General features: G+C 38.6%; 1 protein-coding gene across 1 annotated transcript in view; it reads left to right on the forward strand.

The window, feature by feature from the left end:
* Positions 1–23,669, forward strand: part of SLC10A7 (solute carrier family 10 member 7) — a 174,570-nt gene that overhangs the window by 45,149 nt on the left and 105,752 nt on the right. The gene's annotated exons all lie outside the window — the stretch shown is intronic.

Consider the following 23,669-nt stretch of genomic DNA (forward strand, 5'->3'; position numbering starts at 1 on the left):
GTTTTTTTTTTTTTTAATCCTTCTGTCTAGTTTAAGAAGAGATGTTTGTTAAAAGGCGTATTTATTCCCTCACCTACAACTATAAATAGCAACTACTTATACTTTTGGCAAGTGATACTACAATTTATTTGGAAATATATAAACTAATTTTACAGATAATAGATTTTACAACAGGAACTAGAAAAAGTCAGCTCAAATAAGAGAAGCTATTATTTTTCTTTCTACTTAAGCAAAATACTTTGTTTTGAAATGAACATATTTATAGGGAATCTTTTTGTGTATTTGATATATGTGATATCTTAAAAGTCATATGAGAAGAGGAAGCATAGGCTGGATTGGCAGGTTACCTAGAATTCACGAAATGACAACATTAAAGTTGCACGTAAAATCTCAGCTCTGATCTATGGATATATTTTGTGCTTCTGTTTCTAAATTGCAGGATCACATGCCATTTTCAAAATATCCTATAACATTTTCTCTATAATATTAATGTCATGTGTAATCTCAGAAATACTTGCTATACTTTCATTATCCAAATGGTCCAGAATATCTGTATTGAGTGAGACTTTCTATATAGGTTATGTTCTCTAAGGTGCATATTTTAATAATTTAGTCAATGGCCTTTCTTGTACATTTTCTCTTCAGCCAACAGTGCAACCTCTTTTGTATATTTGGAAGGCATTTCTCTTTTTAAGTGTAGTCACAGACTTCCATGACCTATTAATAGTAGCACATTCCTGCTGTTTATACCACCCATGTCCATAATACCTACACGGCCTGATTCTCTGCAGTTTGTGATCTGAGAAATTTAGAACAATAGATGTTCTTTGTAAGTACAGAATACCCAGAAAAATATGCAGTACAGTAAAGTGCTGTCTGCAGATCCCTTCTGAAAATGAGTCATTCCAAGGCCTCTCTGCTTCATGAGACCTGCCGTCATGACCCTGTGAATAACAAATGCCTATCCTGCTACTTTTGTTTTTTCGAACCTTCCTGATGCTCCCAGCAGGTAACATTCACAGTATTCACATCTTCATCTGCAGATAACAACAAAATACCTACCTTGTACTAACTGCATTTCTTTGCTTTAGTTTATTCCTTAGCATTTTATTTTTCGATTTTCTTTAAATCTGGAGTATTACACTGACATGAGTTCAGTGTTATGGGTAACATTTTTTTTCTCCTTTTTAGAGAGATGTAAATTCAAAAGAGTAGCCTCTGCATTAATTCTGATTTACCTTGTTTTATATAAATATGAAATCTAAATATTTAATGACACTGTATAACCTAGGTACTTTGTGAGTCTGAGAGAGCTGAGCCCTCTCTGAGCTGTGAACAGGATTCAGAAATGTATTTTTTGCTTTAGATATCATTGCTGCCTTAGCAGCATAGTTTGCTTACCACCCTTGCAATCCCCCCGAAAATCTGGCATTTTTGCATGATGTAAGTCATGATGCCTATTATATAAGCATCCTGTCATATCTGTAAGTTGACCACACTGATTTTAATTCCCTTCCGCTTTTAAATCACCAGTCAGTTCCAGCAGGTTATTTGTCTTCCTTCCTTCCTAATGCACAACCGTACTGAAATCTACGGTAGTCATCTGTTTCCCAGCTTCCCAGACTGCTTGGTCTCAGTAGTAGTCAGCACTTCTACCTTTCAGAGCAGTATTTTACTCAGGCAATTCACTCACTATGCTAACTTTTCATACAGTATCTTGTGAGGTGGGTAGCTAATTTAGAAACACTTCCAGCAGGCTATGTTCATGGTTTCTTTATCAGCTCTTGTGGGGTGTTTTGCAAGTGGTGGGGGGCAAGAGAGTCCAAGAGAGTCTTTTCATAATCTGTGGGGGTTTGTTTGTTTGTTTGTTTCCAAACTAATGGAGATCTGCCATACAAGCAACTTCTAAGGAGATTTCCTGTCTTTCAGGCTTCCAGCTCCTCCTGAATTATGTGATGCAAGGCGAAGGAAAATTTCATTTTGTCACATTATCTCCTCCTGTAGAGTATATGTAATATGCTGAGGCTTTATTCTGTGCCATCTCCCTTCTTACAAAACTAGGAAGAAATAGTTGAATTGGGTTTTCCTGCTGATTAATGCAGGCCTGCAGCTACCAGCAAAAGAACACCTGTGCTGCTAGTGAGGGTACCTGGAAACTTGGGCCTGATTCTCTCCTCCTTTACCCTAGTGAAAGCAGGTGCAATTCTGCTGAAATTAAAGCAATGGGCTAGCTAAGAGTGGCTAAGAGTCACAAATGAAAATTGAGTCTGTGTGGTTTACAGTAGCCTAATTCCAGCAACACTAATTGGTCTTAGCTAGTATCCTTATGCAAAAGTATGCTGTTGCCATAAAGCACGAGGTAGATATGTAAATAAGCACAGTGTTTATTTTTGCCCACTGTATTCTCATACATTAATTGCTGTCTTTTTGCAAATATCTTTCTTTCAAATAAGTGAAACTGGGCCTCTGACATGAAAAATGAAGGCAAATATCAGTATTGTTCAGGCAGCGAATGCTTCTGAAGACAGAGCTTTATGTGTGCATTTTATTAGCTGATGAGATGCTTAATTACAATATAAGAAACTGAGCTTTGCTCAGTGGAGGGAATGTGGATTTCTTCCATATCCATTCAGAAGCCTATTCCCTCAAACTCTTGCTGCGGCTTCACAGCGGGAATTTCACTCTAGGTATTTTGTACATGCTTTCTCCTAGCTTTGTTCATACCTATAGAAACAAAATACACAAATGAAAAAGAAATGCATATTATGCATATAGTCAGCAACAAACTACAGAGCTAAACTGTTAAATGTCATAGATCGGAAATGAGAGAGGATGCAGCAGTTGTATATACAGCATTTCAAATACATGTTGAACTCAGGAGTGCTATTTAGAATGTAGTACTGGGACAGGATTAATGGTTCTGCAGTGAGATCAATGCTTGAACTTTATGCCATTTAAAATACTGATCATAAACTCTTTTTGACATAGACTGACCAGATTGTTGGAGGAGCTCCAGATGTTGTTCAGGATGTTATTAATGTCCTAAATGGCTTTTCCTCCCTATGTTCTGTTCTTATCACCACTGTAGTGTCAGATAAATGGAAGATATTCCACTTCATTTCCAAATTAGAAGTGTTAACAGTGAATTCTGTATGAAGACCATTTTTCTCTGGAACTTGCTTTCATACTTGATTTACCTGTATATCGGTATGCTGGTGTTCCTCTCATGCTACAATGCTCGTTTTTTTTCTGGCTATTGAGTTTTGAGAAAATGGCTGTGGGGAGTTCCTATTTGTTGTTAGAAAACCCGACTGAATAGCTGTGATTTCATAACAGATAATGCAAGAGAGCATTAGTTACCAGTGTTTGGATACCCATGGACATAAATCAATATTCAGAATAAACAGGGGAGTATTTACATGCTGAAGCATTTGCTTATTTGCTGTTGGAATCCTGATGATGGCATATGACTTTAAAAATAAGTTATTTTATGCATGTCCAAACTGTAACTGCCGTATTTTAAGATATTGATCCCACAAAAACATGCTTGCTTTTGCACACTATGAGAAATTGTTCTTAGATCAGTACCTATATTTATATCATGTGTATTTTTCTATTTTTTTCTCTAATATGCAGAATTAATGAGTATTTTCTTGTTTGCTTTATTGACTAATTTAGCTGTTTATTTTGTGAGGTAGACATTCTGTCTACATACATGGAATGCTGTTTGTCACTTTAAAAGGAGTGTGGGGGGGAGCAAGCATGTGGGATGCTCCATTAAGAATTCGATGGCAAGTGAAAACGGAGGGTGTATGATTAAGCATCCATGATGCACGAAATGCCAAAATTAAAAATCCACATAGTTTATACTTTCTTTTTTGTGTTACTTGTAGTGATGCAGTCTCCATAGATATGATCACCTAGGTTTGACATGTTTTACCTTATGTGCTTTTCTTATAACAGCGTGGTCTGAATTGTGCTGCGATAGATGATGTATTTATTTATAAATGCGCTATAAGATTTTCATATTGTATTGTGGATTACCTTATGATTTTTTGACTTCTTTTCTTCTGTTGTGTAAAGCTGCGTAGCTACTTGCACGCTACAGCTGTCAGAGTAGTCGTCAATTAAAGCGTAACAGGTTGATATCACAGCAAAGTTTTTAACAGAAAAGTTTGTTGAGCAAGTATTGTTTATATAGAGCATACAAAACAGATGGTGTTGTCCTGGTATTTTTAAACCTAATTATTTGGGCTAATCTATGTTCATTCTAATAACGTGTATGCTTGGTGAGAAAGCAAAGGAGAATTTGCTTCAGTCATATGGAGAAAAATCTGCATAGCATCTTTTTAATGTCTCAGCAGTATGATCCTTCCATTGCCCTAGGAACTGTTCAGCAATTTTTAACTATTCATATGATCTAACTAGAGCTAGTGAAATGTAGGTTTTCTTCTTGATCCAACTGTTAAAGTGCATTAAGAAACTGCTAAAATAGATTTAGTGTTATTTTTGCCACTAGGAGAGAAATGTGGTGACTGGAAGAAAATAGGATCTGTGGTGTGGGAAATAGGGGAGAAAGAAAAAAGGTAGGATGCTCTATAACAGCATGATTCCTTGTAAACTTTAGCACAGGATTTTCAAACTACTTCCATCTGTTCCACTTTTTTCAGGTTTGGGGAGGGGAGTGCCAGGGGTTTGTTCTATCTGGGTGCTGATACAATATGGCGAATTATTCGGAGATTTCTGCAAAAGTCTGTTTTGAACACTTAAAATACCCTGAAATGAGGCAAAATTAAATCATACAGGCCTGCCTTTAGAATCTAGGCTTAGAATCTTATTTTAGTTCATGTCCATTCTTTTTAATTTGCCAACAGAAGAGAAACAGGACAAAGTCAAGGTGGTTTTGAAATAAAAATTGCACCCACAAAGAAGTGAAAGAAGTGCTTGTTACTATTGTTATGCATCTCCCCTAGATATTAGCCGTGATGCTGCTTGGAAGTCCATAACTGGGATAATGTTCATAGTATCAAACTTGTGTATTTATAAAATTTTTGTTTCTTGCAGGTGTAGATCTCCTGGGTCTTTCTCTTTCCAAATGTAGGCAGTCTGCATGCACTGGACTTTAGGAGCCTGTGTACCTCTTGGTGTGTGAAAAGGGCCTTCAGAGGGGTTACCTGTTTGGCACAAAGCCTACAACAGTGCTCATCCAGCTGCCCAAAGTGTCACATCTGATCTAATTTATGGGTGTTGATTTGGGGAGGGCAGGAATCTGACAGACTAGAGTATGTGACAAAATCCAGGTACCCTCTGATGATAGAAGCCTCTGGCATGAAAATAAAACCTCCCATTCTCCTTGTTAGCAGCCCATCTACCCCTATGGGCTTAGTGCATTATAAACTGCAGCGTTCCTAAGCCCAAAGTGGTGAGTCAAGTACTAGGTTGATATTGTTGCTGTCGTCAGTGTTATGCTTTAGCGATAACATTGCTGGAAGCTAAAATCTAGGACAGTGAATTAGTCAAGATGATAGTGTTTGGATGTTGGAGTTATTTTTCTGTAGGGTTTTAAAGGTGTTACTTGATCATGCGGAGTGTTGACCTTTCAATAAAATCTGTATTGAATCCACTCATTCCTTGCAGTATTTTACTTCTGTTTTCCTTTGTCATGCATTCTTTCCTGGATTATCATTCATTAGCTTCTCCAGAGTGATTAGCAGTTCTTTAAAATAGGATCACGTGCATTCTGGCTTTCTGCATGAAAGCAGAGCTGGAGAGCAGAGAAGCCACAAGATCCCTGTAGAAATATGAAGACAGTTTTGATACTCTAGTCCACTCAAAAATCTGCTGATACTGTAATGTTTTTTCCCTTGCCAGGACCCTCCTTGCCTGGTGTCATATCTTGAGCTCTCCAGGGATGAGATTAGTCTAAAACAACAAAGTAGCCAGATGTCTGGTTCTGAGAGAGTCCCAGAGGCCAGGGTATGGTAGGCAACAGTAATCGCTTGGGGCTGAAGATCAAAGATACCTGAGAATTACTTATGGGCACATACTATGTGTCATTCCCATTATTAACAGTCTGAGGAAATTTGTATACCTAATTAACCCTTTTGTTGGTTAAATTTTGTTGCCAGTATCATCCTGTCTAGTATAACTATGGGTTCTTTTTGGTACTGCTGCATAAGTAGATCTTAATAAAAAAAAATTGTGATATTCTCATAGTAGCAAAATTATGTAACCCATCTTGATCCTTATGATCATAATCATTTATAAACGTCAGAATTTAGCATGATTTCTTTTTGCTTATTATGCTATACTAACAGCCAGTGTTATTCCTACCCAGAATTATGTCAATAATAAGAATAGTTAACTTGTCAGGGTAGTGGTTTTAGTTCATTGTTTCCTAATCTAAAATGAATTCAAATCTAATCCTAGAGGCAGGATATCTGCATATCACTGCTTTTTCCCCACATTGATATTTCTAATGAAATGCTAGTTAATATTTTTTAGTGATCAACGCCTGTTTCTATTATATACTCTAAGATAACAGACTAAGATTGTAAGTGCTGGCTTTGAATTCTTGTAATACTTTTAAGATGGGTGGCTCCTGGGGAGAGAGAGAAATCTGATTGCATCCTATGATGTATTTTATCCTCCAGATGAAAATATCAAGGTTATGAGTAGAATGTCTATTTTACTAAATCATAACATTGTCTGTCACTGTAGAGCTGAAGATTTGGAACCATTTTTCTTAGCTTTTGAGTAATAAACTGTAGTAATCAGGGGCATGACTATATGACCTGTTGTCTGTGTTATGACTGCTACAATTTCACTTTCTTTAGCATAAAGTAATCTTAATGTGTGGCAAATGCTGTGTGTATGTGTGTGGGAGGAGGTGAGCTTCTGGTTATACCAAAATTGTTTGCAATTTATTGTCTATATTATACATGTTTAACAATTCTAAGGGACGTTTTTGACTGAGCAGTAAGTGAGGAAAAGATCCCTGGAATAATTTAAAGGGCTGAATTGATTTATCTGCTTCAATCTTGACAGTCTCTCTTTACAACACGCTACTCAAGCAGGAAACCCAAAAGACTGACCCGACTGGAAACTTCTTATGTTCTTAGATTTTCACTTTTGACACAAGTATGCCTCCTGTCTGCATCTTCCAACACAGACAGAATTGCTGCTGGATTGTACTTGCTCCTGTTCAGTTGCACACCTCATCATCCGTCTTGCTGCACACCCGAAGCAGTGGTTAGAAAAAACTCAGCATCTAAAGAAATGTGAGGGTAAAGTTTTCTAGTGATGTGGGATTATTTAGCCTTTCAGGCCCTGTGGCTGTCAGCAGGTGTAGTGGATCTTCTTGCTAACCCTATGAACTTCATATTAAAAATCTTCACAGAACAGAGGTGGATATTGTGTTCCTCAGAGATACGAGGTAAGGGGAAGTGGTTCACAGGTGGGAAATGGCGTCATTTCCTTATGGATCCTGGCACTCTGGATCCTGGCATTGGTCATCAAAGTGCATTAGCATTGCTTGCTGGCTGTCTTCCTCTGATGATGGTCATCTGGATGCCCAAAATAGTCTAGGCTGGAGCAGCCACATTGCCACAATCCAGGCACAGGAGCCTCGCTGGAACTGCTTGGAAGTCATGTGCTGCTCAAGAGACACTGGTTGGCAATCCTAACCTAAAGAAATCACCTCTTTGAAGCATTTTACTCTGTTTTGCGCAACCCTTGTGATTTTTTTTGTTTTTTTGTTTTTAAACTCTGTCTTTGATTTTTGACTCCTACTTTTCCTCCTCCGTTCTCCCTTTGGGAAGTGTTGCAGCAGTTGTAGTCATACGCATTGCTCTGTTGAAGGTCACAGTCAGAACTGGAACAGGTAAAATACAGGTGTCCATGAAGTCAAGTCTGAAGAGTCTGATTTGGCGTCTCTTTCCAATTACCTCATGCAGGCAGCAAGATGCTTCCCATGGAGCTATTGAATCGGTAGGTGAGGTTTGGGGGGAGCACTGCTAGATGGATTTGCAACTCCATTTTGCTCCATTCACTTCAGTCTCTTTTGTTATATGCCCAGAACTCTTAGAAACCACGCCACAGCTATTAATCAACAAGCGAGAGCTCAACATAGTCAGCAAATACTAGATTGATGTAGACAAGTGGAAGCACTGCCATCTCCCTCTTTGTTTTCAGGCTGCTGGACTTTGTATATTAGTTTTGATTGCTAGTGCCACCTCTCTAGGAGGTTACTGGATCTGAGGTGATGCGGAAGTTTCAGTTGAAGTGCGGGAGCAGAGGAAAGCATTGCAGAATTTGTCTCCCTGACAGATACCAACTATTTGTGTATGTTTGGAGTTGATGTTATGAAACGCTAGTGGTTCTTAAAGCAGTCACTGGAGTTTGGGACTGGTGAAGTTGTTGATGCCTTCTGCAATTAGATTGCCACTCACTTTATTGTTCAGGTAGCATATTCCTGTTCTGTAGGAAGAAGCGTCTTAGGTACCTATAAAATAATTCTTTATTTGGACTTAAGAAAAAACGGGCTGTAGAGCAATTTAGATGCTCGAGTAGCCTGAGGAATAAGGTGGTGAATACCTTACACAGGCTGAGTGCATTTGTGTATATTAAGGTGTTACACTGCATAATGAATATTGCTTAATTCTGGGCATTCCATTAAAAAAGAGTCTTTATGAATCTGAAAGAACTTTCAGAAAGGAAAAAAACATAGGAACTAAAGAGAACCGCCCCCCATGAGACTGAGGGAGCAGTGATCTCCAAAGAGTATCGATGAGCAGCTGGGGGCTAGTGGATGGTATTTGTTCTGCTGGCACAGCTATATGTGGAGAAAAGCATCTGTCTGCTGTGTTAATGTCATCCTCTCTGGTATGTAAGAGCAGAACCATACGAACAGTGCTATCAAAGATGAGAGGCTATGCAAATAATCAGGAAGAGTGAGTCTTGCAAATGAAAACCATGGCTGAACCAAAGTATAAATTGTGAAGGGGATGAAAATAAATCATCTCTATGAAACTAATAGTTTGTTACATCAAGGAAATATGTTTTTTTATGGCAATGTTGGCATATGAATTATATTTTAACCAACATGAATATACTTTCCTGCATACAACAACTACATTTAGTAATTTCAGGAATGTTCCCTGTTTTAAAGTCCCCTCACTGCCTGAGCACATCCTGTATCAGAAGCTTAAGCCACAGCTTCCCTTTTATTTTATCTCAGCCATTGCAATATTCTGAACTTTGACTGTATAAAATCAAAACAAAAAAAAATATCCTTTTGACTTCACTGAAACACAGGTCTGGTCTTTACAGCTGTGAAATAAATAGAAAGTCTTTATGTCTATTCACAAGCCAAAAATTCATTTGAATTTGAATACATTTGAGCATTTAAATTCATATGAAAAATGATGAGCATAACTAACATAGCAGCTCTCTGTTGTGGTCCCCTGGCGATGTACCTGTAAGGGGCTTTTCTCTCTGTAGCACAAAGCATTCACTACCGTCATCAAAAGGTAGTTGATGTTTAGTTGCTAGTTTTACTCTCGCAGGAAAACCAGAAATTCAATAGCAAGTCCAGGATGTCTTGTGCAACTTGCCATTACTCTAACTTGTGGAGTTTTTGATGTAGAACTTGGAGAAGGAAGGAAGTTGATTAGAACAAACTTCTAGAAAACTAGGAATGTTCAAGAGATTTTTCTTCCAGTCTCTTGAAATTAAACATACATCAATTCCTTTCCCTGCTTTACAGATAGCCAAAGTCATTTATATTTAGAGATGGTGAAGGAGAAAGCCTCTAGTACATGTTCCAACTGCTATTCACTTTTACATCACCGACGTAACAGTAATTGGTTTGTGGGGCAAGAGAAAGGGTTGGAAGGATCATGAGATAGTTGACAAAGCTTTTCGTCTCCAAATTGCAGGTCCTAAAAGTCTAAATCAGGGCATGGTGCAGGTGTAGGAGCTCAGAAAAGAATCTTGACTATATTGATAGATTTTGTAACCCCCTAGGTTATCCTGGTGTTTTATCTGTGACCCTTGCAACATCAAATAAATTCAATGCAAAGAGCTATTTTTAACTGCACCCCCCCCCTTCCCAGTTTTGAGGGGTATGTTGCTAACAAGTTATTGTGACTATGCTGATAGAAGAGACTGTCCATACTCTGAAAATGAATTGCTTGGAAAGCAAAATTTTTTTCAAAGCATCATGATTTTCATGATACATAGTTTTTGTTACCATTATTTAGCACAGAAATAGTTGTAGGCAGAATTTCTGTAACAGTTACATTCTAAAATATTTAAATTACATAGTTAACATTATTTTATATAGTCATTCTCTGACAGGCTATTGCTACATGGTTTACCATGTATTACACTTCTGTGTACTGCTAATAAATAACAAATATTTAAAATATGAAATTGCTTTTGAATATTTCCCTCTTTGAGAGGGCTAGATAAATGAAAGATAATAAGGCTAGGAATATTTTGCTTTGCAAATTAAAAAGTAAACCTGGCTTTGCATGGTCTGCAAAACATGATTTTAGTAAGACTGTGTTAGGTATCTGTTGCCCCTTCCGTTTTAAAGGGGAATTACAGAAAATGCTTATTTTAATGAAATTAAAAGTTGTATTAGAAACTAAGTCTTTTTCCCCCCTAGTATTCTGTAAGATGATCTTGTATAAAATGAACAAAATAGTAGCTTTTACTGGCATGTGTGCTTTTTTTCTTACTTGTTATGTAACTGAGCTTGTACTAGTACAGAAGGCACATATACTGTAAATTAAATGATTTGTAATGGAACAGCATTGAAATACACTGCATAATAGATTTAAACATTTTCCTTTAAATAAAGAGCTCAAAAAAGGGGACATTCCAATTAGCTTCCAGAGTTGTAGCAAGCAGTCAAAATGCAAGAAATACTTCATCGCTATCAAGGAACTTTAATTAGGAAGAGCAGTATAATTATAAGTCGTGTTTAAATTGGGTGTTCTTGTTGGTCTTGTATCTGAAATCAGCAGTACATAATGATTCCTGGCAATTTCTAACATGGATGTTTGTATGCCTGGAAACTTGTCACAGGCCTTATTCCTTAATCAGTAACTACGTCCTGTTTGATGACAGGCCTTGTGCCACAGATTGTAGAATAGCTTTGCTGCTGAAAATTCTCGTGTTGCAAAAAAACCCCAAAACAACAACAAAATATGCTGAGCTGATTTTTGTTGGATGACAAGGTGCAGAAGTAACAAGGCATGTTTTTGCTATTGTTTTTTCCCCTGGTCGTTCGCTCATTGAGAAATCCACAGGATCCGTTGGGGCTGCAAGTTACATCTGCAAAGCAGTGCTTTGTATTTGAAATTTTGTTTCAAGGTCTGGTTCCCGCTGGCTGCAGCAGTACCTCTTTTTAAAAAACCTCGACTTTCAGAGTCGAGGGCTCTGAAGAAGTTAAAAGGCAACGGCTCGATCCTCTGGAAATGACGTGGAAAGGTACATTCAAATCATAAATAAGGGCAGGCTTCGGGTACATGAAACAGCCGTAGAAAAATGGATTTGTGTCTTTTGTAGTAAGGTAATTGGGCATGGGGGCTTGGCAGGAGCTGGTGCTGTGGAGTCGGCTGTGCCTGCCACAGGTTGATAGGCAGGTGATAAGGCAGCTTCGCCGAGGGTCTGCACAGGAGGCCTACCTAATATGCTGTCTGCCCTAAGGGCCTGTGGGAACACAGTTGGATTATTATGTTAATGCATGAGCCTGCTGCCCTCTTCCTATCCCAGCTGGGTTCCCTGTTGTTAGGAACTGCTTTGCTCTGACAGTGGAGTAATATACTTCATGATTGAAAGGGCAAAGGGGCTTGGAAGAAAAAAGAGTAGGCCTGCACAGATATGTAAATGAAGGAGGGAAGGCTGGAGGAAGGTTTTCCTATAGGTGCAGATAGAAAGTTTATTAGGAAATGAGTAATATGAATCTGCTAATTGAGTTGTTATTTACAAGTCCCATTCTTCTGATTTGTTTCTTTGTGCATTACCCCTCCTAATGCTGATGTACACTGCATTTGAAGTGCTTACCAAAGCAGGCACTTATGTTGATTTATTTTAAACCAAGGTGCTATAATACACTGGTACCAGTGTACAATGCTGACAGTGGTGTATTTTTCAGGACTTTGACTACTGTTTCATGCTCTGCCACTATATTGCCACACTACAGCTTATAGCAGTGGTAAGATTCTTCGAAATATTGTAGATAAGCATATCAGTCTGAATTTTGTTGATACTTCCACGGGAGGAGGAGATAGATAACATAGATATATTGGTTATGATGTTAGAGCAGATTGAATTTGAAATCCACTAGATGGTGACTATTTTGTGAGCTTTTTGTGAGATCTTTTCTACAGTGGAATTTACTAAACAGCAACTCGGTTTCAGAATGAATGTGTGCAGAAGTGAGAAAAATCTGTTTTGTAAACAGCCTCCTTTTTTTGATTTGATGATGATATTGCCTGTTATAAAGAGCCTTTCACTACTGTCTGTCAGGCTTTTGAGTGGCAAACCTTGAGTCAAAATACTAGCCAGATATGATTTCAGAAATCTGTTTGTCTATTTTTACCCCAAAAGTGCTAATCACTCAAATAGTTGTTAACCTAAATTAACCCTTTTTCTGGGAAAGCTGTTTTTTGAAATACTGCTAACATACCAAATAAAAAGTTATTTGATAAGTGGCTTGCATATCTTATATCTTTAGCCATGTATTTGGTGCATGTGTAAGAGAGCCATCTAGCAAGATGTTATTTCTGATTGCTTGCAGTGTATAAAGTTTTTTTTTGTTGTTGTTTTTTACTGCTTGCACATTTGTTTGCATATCCTAATTCTGTTCCTTAGTTCTGTGTTCCCACACATTGCTGTTCTGCATTGCTATTAAGAAGATACTTCTTTCTTGGATTCAGGACTTCCTGTTGTACAGAATAGTTAGCAGCTCTTGCACTTTTGACTTGGAAGCCTTGAATGTACTTTTTACACAATTTTGTGCAATTTGTCTATCACAGAGCATCTTATGTTATTAAAATACTTTAAAGTAGCAAAGAATTCTGGATCTAGGTTGCTTCTACAAACTTAACTTGGTCTGACTGTGTGGATACATGATATTCCAGGCTTAAATGGCATGATAAAATACACTTCCCCCACAGTCCACGCCTCCTTCAATGCCCAGGATGAATTACAGTCACAGAATATCAGTAGCAGTGTCTTTGTCATGTTAGAGCCTTGTACTGAATACAGTATTACTGATTTCTTTATTGAATTCTCCTTGGAGTTCTTTGTTTGTAAAACAGAATGCATTGGCCTTGCCTTTACAATTTATCAGCAAGGTGGGAAAAGGTTTTATCATCAAAATGCTGGGAAAGAGACCACGTTGCAAAAGAAATGTGTTCCAGTTTGGGGAGGAGGTTTGTTTGTTTTTTTCATAATCGACTTTTTATTTTTCTTTCGTATTGGGTGTGCACCTTGTTCTTCTGCAACTACTTTAGTAACATGGAAGTTGGCCTACAAACTGTGTTCAGCTGGCAATTTTCTATTCTTTTTTTTCTTTGCCCTGTGTGTATAATTTAGACTTTGTGGAAATGTTTCCATTTTCTTTCAGGGAAATCTCTATGTAAATATTTTGTTTCAGGTCAGGTTAACCTGGGTCAGTTTTGCAGTTTGGCAAACAAATCATTTCGACATCTATTTCAATTTTTGCTGTAACTTAGCTGCTCCATGCCCTTGTTTCCCTTGATAGCCTGAGCTCCCTGGCCTTACCATCTCAGTGCATCATAAGAGTTTAATAACTGTGCTGCAACTTGGGAGACATGGGTGAGCTGAAAAGGGCAGGGGCAGAGGCCATCTTCCACTAGGCACCTGAGCAACTCAGCTGGAAGCAATGAAATGCCAAAATGATATGGTTAAAAAACTACTTCTAATTAGACTTAAATAGTTAATTTAAATTATAGTAGTATCTGAGCACCATTTAAAAGAATGCAGTTGCATGCATAAAGATTCCTCCTTTTTTCCCCTCCTGGCAGTGGCTATAGTGCTAGTCTTTTCCTTATAGTGTATTTCTTTCATCAGCCTCTTTTTCCATCCCTATCACAGTATTGCAGCATTCAGAGCTTTGGCTGGACTTGTAAAAGAGTGTATTTCCAATACCATACAGTACTGCTTTACAGTATAGCCTAACCTCAGGCCAGGTTTAAAAAAAAAGAAAAATATATTTCTTCATGATATGGACAGACATCTGTTGTGGCTAGCATGAGATAAAAATCTCTGAATCGTATCTGTGACACTTCTGACATAAACTCCAGAGATCAGGATTCATGGATCTGTGCAGTGGGCCAATCAACCTTTTATTTTACAAAGCTGATGCTTCAGCCAGCCTCCCCATACTCCCATGTTTTTCTTTCCAGCTCTTGGCATTGTACCACTAATAGTGAAACTGTACCCAGTGGTGGGAGTGACAGGAACTGTAATAACAATGCTGTTAAAGCCATTCTAAGCAGGTTTGGATGGCATAGCAGTTAAAATGTCTGGTTCTACTACTAACTGCCCAGAAAGCAAATATGACAGTGGGATATTTATAGAAAAACAGTGGTGCAGGCACAGTCATACAGTTAATGCAAAGGGCACCTTTTAAAAAGTGGCCTTGTGCTTTCATTTCACTTCAGCAGGGAAGTAATACTCTTTTGAGTTGTGGGATGCATTGTTTAACTAGACCTCTAATCAAGTTATGGATGATGTGTCTCCAGGAGAATCAGGGGACAAGACCTTTAAGTGTTTTTATCACAGCTTAAGATCTCAGAAAATGTGAACTTAAATAAAAGTATGTTTGGGAGGTTGTTATTGCTGTGTATCCTTTTGAGGATACCTTCTGCAGTAATTTTTTTTTTTTTTTTTTAAGAGAAAAAGTCACTTACAGTTATGAAATGTTTGACCAGAAGAGAGCATCAGGTTGGCAGAGTTACTTGTACACTGTTGTTCAGCTGAGTCTCCTTTATTAAATCATTGCTCAGCAGTCCATTTGTTCAGGTGCAAGAGCTAGTGTCTTGACTGCTAAGGTAATAAGCCTTGAGTCACTAACAAAAATGAGATATGAATAAGGAATGTGGGTAGTTTTCCTATGAAAGTGTTGGCGACTGGTTATGTTCTTTCTTTTTCACCTTTTAATTGTGTAGCACAGTCTGGTTCGTGTTCTGATGTCAGTTGTGCTGCTAAGGCTTGTGGTTTACAGTACTGGGATAGAAGGGGGAAGAAGTTACCTCCTGTATCCTGGTGTCTAGGAAAATTATGGAAATAAACTGCCCTTTTGGTGAAAAAATATRTACAGCAGGTCTGGCTGTATGTCTTCTTGGAAGCTTAGAGCTTCCTGGCGTGGCAGAGCATTATGAAATTTATGGAGAAGGAGGAGGTCAGATGCTAGATCGTGAAGTTTGCAGATATTGTGTACATATCATGCATTCAGTATGAGAAAGCGTGTGTTGTTACGAGGCTGTCAGCTTTAAATCACTGCTTGTTGAAGTGTTTACACTGGCACTGTGTGGTAACCTTAATATTTACTTTCACAGTTTTTAAGTAGAGGAGGGAAAAGAGGAACTGCCTCTGTTTATTCATGTCAGTTTTCAAGAATCCATTGTAGATGTTCAGGTTGTTGAGCAATGCAGGAGCCGACACTGGAAGGCACTTTTTGTCTTGCACACAAGTATGCTTTTGTGTTCTGTACTGCTGCTGCTGGGAGGACAGAGTACTGGAAGGTAAATTACAGCTTCAGGGCACCCCTGGGCGTGGAGTATGGCTCTTCAAGGACTGTCTCACACAAGGACCAAAAAGAGTGAACCATTTTTCCTAATCAAGTGAGAATATTGGTGGCTGTCTCAGCTGACAGCCCTTCTAACTGTCAAAAGGAAATAGGCAATGGTTGTTAGAAGAAGGAAATCTGTTTGCCGTAACCTCCTGTGGGGATAGACATGAGATTGCAGAAGGTGTGTGTTGCCTGCGTTTGTGTTTCTGCATAGGGCCTTGATAGGCCTTTTTTCCTGGTAAGGCTTGTGGGCATCACGTCACTTTTCTGCGGTGCCCAGCCACATAGGCACCTGGTATGGGTGCAGCTATGGGGTTCAGGGTAAAGCAAAGGTCAAAGCAGGACAAAGCTTAGCATTGTGCAGCAGGTAGCAGGGCATATAGGCACATGCTATGTCTCATGAAGCATCTCTCCTGTACTGGAGGAGACCAAGTCTTGTTTTTCCATCTAGGAAATGGACATTCTAACTTGTTACAGAGGGTTTTCCCTCCTGGCTTAGTATATGTGATCTTTCTGACACTGATTAGGAAGGCTTTTGCTTTCATTCTCCTTGGTGACATAAGTCATCTGAAGTAAAATGGTCCAGCCATACAGGCCAGTATCGTTTCCCAACCTTTGCTCAACATGGCTTTCCTGTTACTAATCTGTAGCTCCCATGAAGTATCAACAGAATTTTGGAGACTGGTACATAAATGTTCATGAAATCTGAATGCTTAGTTTTTGCTGTTTAAATTGTTAACARATCCTTGTATTTTGGTTTTACTGTCTGGAAAAGTTCCTTTACTATCCTAGTTTTAGTCCTTACCTCCTTTTGCCATCAAATCATAAATACCATGGTGAGCCTTTAGATCTCCCTTGAGTCAGAGTAGAAAGTTGTGACTACTTGCTGATTAAAGGAATCTCTCTCTCAGTATTGCTGAAGCTATTGGTGAAACAGAAATCCTTCCATGGAGCAGGAAATACACTAAATAAGTTTGTCCGAAAAGTCTGCCTTTTGACATTCTTTTGATGGATGGGTATGTATTAATAAATATTTTTACCAAAAGGCTGTGGTGGTTATAAGGAACTACAAAAGTGGGAGAAAGACTGGCYTTTTTTCAGCAGGAAGAGCTTGGCTAGGTGGCCGGCCTGTGGAGTCCCCAGCTTGTTTCCCTGAACTGCTTGTGTCAGGACTCTGAGCCTGGCTGAAGTAGTGCAAACTTATATTCAGGCGTGGCAACCTCTGCCAGCACAGAGCAAATCGGCAGTGTGCACAGCTTCATGTCCATGGCTCAGTGAGGTGTTTCAGAAGGGACATCAGTCTCTGGATGACGTTCCCCTGCTGAAATGTGAACAAACAGCATATTGGTTATTCTGTTTTCATTTTCTGGTGCCTTTTCAACATCATTTCCATAAAACTGATGGTTATTGAACATTGTTGAAATAAAGGAATGTTTTCATATCATTCAGCACAGCTCTAGAGGCAGGTTGGGGATTAGGTAATATCTTTTTCACAATCAGCAAATATGGTGGACCACAGGGAACATGGTAGTGCATAAAAATATAATCCCCTCCATATATATATATTTTTTTCTTCCAAGAGAGAGAGGGAAAAAGTTATTCGTACAGCACCACTCCACTACAAAATGAGAGTAATTCAGTAATTTTTTAAGAGACTTTTGAAACAGTTCCTTTTTTATGAGATTTCTTTGGACTCAAATTAAAATTTAGTTATCATCAAAGTCCTTTTTTTTTTTTTTTTTTTTTCGGCCCCCCCCCCCAAAGTACTACTGTTGCAGGGCCTGTCACATATACAACATGTGGGGCCAAATTCATGTGTAAGATGCATATTAAAACTCCTGTTGAATTCAATATGAAGTATATATACATCTCCAGGGGTCCCTATTTGTTTCTCAAAGATTATGCTGAAGTGTTAAAAAGACATGTTCTTTGCCTTTGAGGGGGCAACTGTGCAGTCAGAGATTTTGTTGAGCAGTTAACACTACCTCTTTTATTTTTGCCATGCTGTAGCAGGATTTTTATATGCATTTTAACAGTTATTTAAGAGTCCCCGTATGCTCAGAAAAGAATCTGAATATATGTGCCTTTTTTAAAGCTGCATCATAACTAGGTTATTCCATCAACACAGTAGACTGACTGGGAGCTGCAGTTGGAACAGTATGTAAAAATACAGCTTGTAAAAGATTTCCTTTATTAACTGTCATCATCCGCAGAATATATGTTCAAATAAACGTTGTGTAATAACTAAATTTGAGATTAATAGGCCCCTTAAGAAACAGTGAAGTCATTCAGGATAGTCAGTGAAAAATAGCCTGTAAGACTGTAACATGCACATATTGTCCTGCTTACATGCTCTCTCTGGTGTCATTCCCATTTATCAATGTCGGCAGGCTCTGTTCTCATTAAAACACTCTTGCACAAAAGCAACTTAATTTTCTTAAGAGAAGAGGACACCTGATTCAATTTAGTGCTCAAAACCAGGAACTTGAATATATATTTTTTTCCCCGTCTGAACTCAGATGAATAGTTATGAACAGCAACACAGATTAAACCTTATTAGGTATATTTATATTCTGTTTGCAGGAACAGTACTGTGGCAAATGGCTTTCTACAGAACTGTAACATCTTATTAATGGAAACAGCAGTTAAGACATGAGCTGTAGTAACACTCACTTGAGATTTTATTTTTAAACAGGAGATTGAAGGAGCCCTTTAAAGGGACTCTGCCGACTCATTCAAGCTACTTCTGACGTTTTGTCTTCTTCCTCCACCTTCTTGAGCTACAATGATCTCTTTGGGTTGATAAAATTCCCTTTTCTGTCCTGTTTAGTCAAACCCTTTCCATCACTTCCTTCAGAGTCAGTCTCACTCTCTCTTGCCCCCTTCCCTCCCTGCCTTTTTTTTCTTTTTATTTGTTTCTTCATCAAAAGGAGACATGGGTCTATTAAGTTCTGTGTTAATAACGTGGACATATATAATGTTACACTACCACATTCTGTTCTCTGACCTCTACTGAGCAACCCTGCAGTAGTACTGCCAGAATCCTTGTCTTTCCTTCTCCAAATCTTTCTGCTGTTGTGGGTTTTCTCTCTGCTTCATTGTGCCATGCATTTTAAGTAGGATATTTAACCTTACACTTGGTATATGGGCTGTATCCCCCCATTGCATGTCTGAAAATGGTGACATTTTAACTGCTGGTAATTGCAGGCCTGCACAGCTGTTGCTTTATGTGATGCCCAGGCTGCTTCACTTGGAGGCATTTTGAGGCCTTTCCATTTGATTCCTCTGCACCGGAGGCCCCTGGACGGGCCTCACTGCAGAGGGGTGGCTGAGACCCCGCAGGTCCTAGTGTGCGTGATGCGCTCTCCCCTTACGGAGGCCTGGGGACTGCAGGTCCTCGTGGAGCTCAGGGGTGCTGCACTTAAGAGGGTTGCCTCCCCCGGGGCTGCCAAATGACACTCAAGAATCAAACCTCTTAGTGTTAAAACAGCTATGTTGGCCGAAAAAACCTTTTGCTTTTTCACATGGTCCAAATGTAAAGCTATGAGGTAGTGCTGTTTTGCTGTGACTCTGCAGTAAAAAGAAATGGTAGTTCCAGTTGAGTTGTATATAGCCATTTCATTTGAATCTTGATGATAATGATAAAATGTCATTGTTTTTGTCTATTTAATTGCTCATATGAGCTGCAAGATCACTGACCTAGGACAGAAAAGATATCTATTCACAAACTGAGAGCATCCCTACCTCCCAAGACCCAGAAGCTCCAAATTTTACTCCAAATGTTTCCAGGATATCTTTCCATCTTTTTTAATGCAGTCCTGCTTCATTATTATCAGAAGATATCTAGTGTAATTCCAAGACAATTAAATTTGATACCAAAATAAAAGGAAATGGAACTGACTGCAGAATGTGTTCTGTATTTAATTCTATTGAAACATTAGCTTGCTTGTTTGATTTGCTGCTGAATCAGATGTACTTGAATGCTGCAGGTACTTGCTGCTGCATTTGGATGCACGCCTGTGGGGAAGTGTTTGGCCCTTTGGTTATGATTTTGCCTTTTTCTTCTGTCTTTTTTTTTTTTTTTTTTTTTTTTTTAAACAAAACTTTGATTGTAGCTCTGAGGACTGTCTGTGATCTTTTTGCTATCACCATTACAAATCCTAGCAGTCTTTTCTGTACACATACTCCAGGCAGGATAAGGTAGGACATAAAAAGGGATGAAGCTTTGCAGTAGGCTCAGATATGGGAAGAGAAAACTTATTGCCAAGTACAAAATTAGGTTTTCCTCAGAAATGGGCTAGTTCCTTCTCATTTGTAGGCTTTCCACCCCAGCCAATCCTCCCAGGAAATGCAGAGCAGTGAGAGAATTTCCTCAAGCCTAGTGCCGTACTGAGTTGACTGAAATTGTAGCTGTTTAATATTGAGTAAATTTGTTGTTTAGTGAAGCTAGATCTTATTATTTTAAACTCGAGTGGAGCTATACATGTTCTTCTGTACTAGTCCTGTTAGAGTACTGACAGTGCTTTTGGTCTTTCTCTCTGAGTTGACGTAAACTTGAATAATTGGTCTAAATAGCACAGGCTGCTTATCTCCCCTACTACTTTAAAATGGGGTCTGACCTTGCATTTAAATACATGGCTATGCATTTACCTTGTGAAAAGATCTTACCATTGATTTTAGAGAGAACTGTCCCTGATATTAATAGAAAGTCCAATGTACAGTTTGCAAACACATGCAAATCTGAACTTAGAATTTTATAAGGACATCTAAATGTTTTCATATTTTATTGTTTTATTTAAGGGGACTGCAGGTAGTCTGGTATCTGTTATAGCACAAAAGGAGTAAATATTTAAAAAGTTACACAATAATAGTGACTAATAAATGTTTCAAATAGGAAATTAAGACACTAGCTGTATCATGTGTCAGGGCTAATGTTTGTTTGCACCATTCCTCTAAGGATCTCAAAGTGCTTTTCAAGCAATGAATTAATTTTGACAATGCCCTGTGAGGTGCGTAGGCAATATTATCCCCCTTGATAGAATGGGGTTGGAAGCGCAGAGTGGTTAAATTCTACAGGGTCAAGCTACTGGGTGCGTTTAATTACAAATTGGAACAGTTGATTCAGTTTACTATGTATTTGTTTAATGTTGAATCAGAATCACAAGCATAAGCCCCAGGCTTGTGGGTGTGAGAAAAATTTAGTTCGGAGTCTATTTTGCAGGAAAACAATTTTTAAAGAAGGCTGCAAATATAGTTGGCGACATGTGTAAACCCTCACTCACTAAAGCAAAATCATCTGGGTGAACTTATCTAGTTTCATTTGTGGTCTGCCTGATTTTTTTTTTTTTTTTCCTTGTAATGAGTGTTTAATCATCTGTTGTGGTCAATTTCTGATATTTTGGAGAAAGGGAAGGGGAAAAAAAAAAAGGCAAACTAATATGCCCCTGACCAATCGTGAATGCTGACTTTTGCACAAGACTGGCTGAATACCTGAAATGTAAATATGTCTGAGATTGTTGTCTTAGTACCTGTTAAGAGCTTGGGAATGGTAAAGCAGAAACCTTCCTCGTGGGTCAGGAAGGAAGGAAGTAAAGAAGCTTGTTTATGGATTGATAATGTCAAGGCAAGAAGAGACCACCAGACACAGCTAGTACCTCTCTTTACCACCTTGCCAGGTACAGAGTTTTTCCAGGAAGGGAAATTACAGAATGATTTAAGTAAAAGATTTCATGTCTGCTGATGACCTTCAAATCAGGACTGGCAGCCACTGGTGTGGCTAAAACTTCAATGCGCGGGGTCCTTCCTAGTATATCAGTTCTTGCCAGCTACTGCTCTGTTCTTTGTGTATTGTTAAAATGACCAGCAAAAAGGTTCAGAGCTGTCTAGCAAGTTGTTTCTCTTGCGTCAATCAATGTGGTCCAGCAGGCTCACCTGCACTGTAAGCAGAGCTTGGCCTGGATCCAGCTGGGATAGGACTGGGTGTTTTAGTGTGAAATGAAGGTAAGTTTAGCATGCTAGAGAGGGAAGAAAGGACTCTCTTTGCCCTCTATCCACTTCATGTGGACTTTACCAACTCCTTTTCCTGAGGAGGGTGAGCGACATGGTTCTTTGTGGTAGACAGAAACGTAGCTGTCACTCTGCACATAAAATCTGTGTGGGAAGGAGGGGACTATTAAGTTTCCTCCCAGCCTTCTGGTGCAGAAGTGGAGCCCAGATGCTTCTTTCTTTCAGATCTAGCAGTTGATTTACACTGTTTTATATAGCAAAGACTGTTTTGCAAGGAAGGACGTCTAAAGTGCTCTTGAAAATGAAAGTATAGATTCTCCTTCATGGACTCGGAGGCAGAAGGTAATACAAGGGGGCTCTCTGCATCTTCATCAGATTGAAGTGAACAAATACATACAGACTGTGTAACAGAATAGCACTTGTCCAACAAATACCAAAGAGATTTGATAAACCTGATTAGTTTTTTTAACATAGTGATAATAGGATCTGGAAGAGGGGCATATTAAAAGATACCTACAAGAACATCTCCTGTATTGAAGTTGATGGTATGCAGTAGGTTTGTGTGCACGGGTGTGATATTTTTCTCTCTTGCCACATGAAAGTATCATCTGTACAGCTTCAAATGCAAGTTAAAAATCCTAATTTAATTCACATTTGTTGAAGAATTGTTTTAAGTAATACTCTCTCTTGCTTTCAGCTGTGATCTCTGGCAAGAGAAGCTGTTTGGACTTGTGCCTCTTTATGTTCAAAAAAGGAATGCTGATGAGGAAGAGGTGTTAAAATATGTTACTGTAGTTTACAACTGTCAACTATAATGTTTTATTTAGCTGTATCTATTCAGATGCTCCCTCCGCAACATGGAGTGCCATATGCCATTGTCCCTGTTAGTAAGCAAGTCAGCAAAGGTTTCCAAGTCTGCATTTGTTTTTGTGTTTGGGCCACCGAGGAGCTGCGGTCCAGTGCCATCTTTTATTGATAGGGCCAGCAGAGGAGGAATCTAATGAAATTATCAAAGCTTTGAATTAATTATGAACTTGAATAAGAAAGCTAAGCTCTCCAGAGCCAAGGATCTCATTACCCATTCACTCTCATTGCATCCTCTTATGGAGCAGAAGGCAGGTTCAGCTACGGCTCCTACCCTGAATTTGGACTTTATTCAAACTTGCTAAACTCACTAGCATCCACTTGTTATTAATCTGTGGCTGAAAATGTCCAGGGTGATTAATTTGACTCTGCTCTAGACCTTCATGTAAACGGTAGATTTCCCTCCCCCCTTTCCTCTTACCTTTGCCTTGTGGCTTTTCATCATCAGACTGGCTGCCAAACAAGAGTTTCTATTCTTTCTTGGTAATTGGGGGAAGCTTTTCAAGGCTCAAGTTTTAACTTCCTGGAATTTAATGAGTTAATGTTAAGAAATAATTCTGCTATCTTATATATCCTGGATGTTTAGGTAAGCACAAAGGCTTTTAAAGTCGTTACCAAAATTGTTTATTTTCTTATTTTAAAAGACTGTGGAGTAAAAAGTAATGATAAGACATTTTTGGCCTCATAATTTTGCTGTTATTTTGTTATTTGTATTTGAAATTTGCTGGTCAAATTACAGAAACTTCTGAATTTGTCAATACTTGTTTATTATGAACAATTAAATTGGTTTGCTTGCCTGATTAATACTTGTTTTAAAAAGCTGTTAAAAGCCTATGAAAATGCACTCTTTTAGTTCATTCAGACTATATTTATTTTAATCAATAGGTCAATATGTGAAAGTGTTCCCAGTGAATTAGAGCAAAATCAGTGAGACCAAGATTCTGTGTGATTCTGGTTCTCGTAGATA

Source organism: Apteryx rowi, unplaced genomic scaffold (genome assembly GCF_003343035.1).
Source record: "Apteryx rowi isolate R43461 unplaced genomic scaffold, aptRow1 scaffold_72, whole genome shotgun sequence".
Classification (NCBI taxonomy): domain Eukaryota; kingdom Metazoa; phylum Chordata; class Aves; order Apterygiformes; family Apterygidae; genus Apteryx; species Apteryx rowi.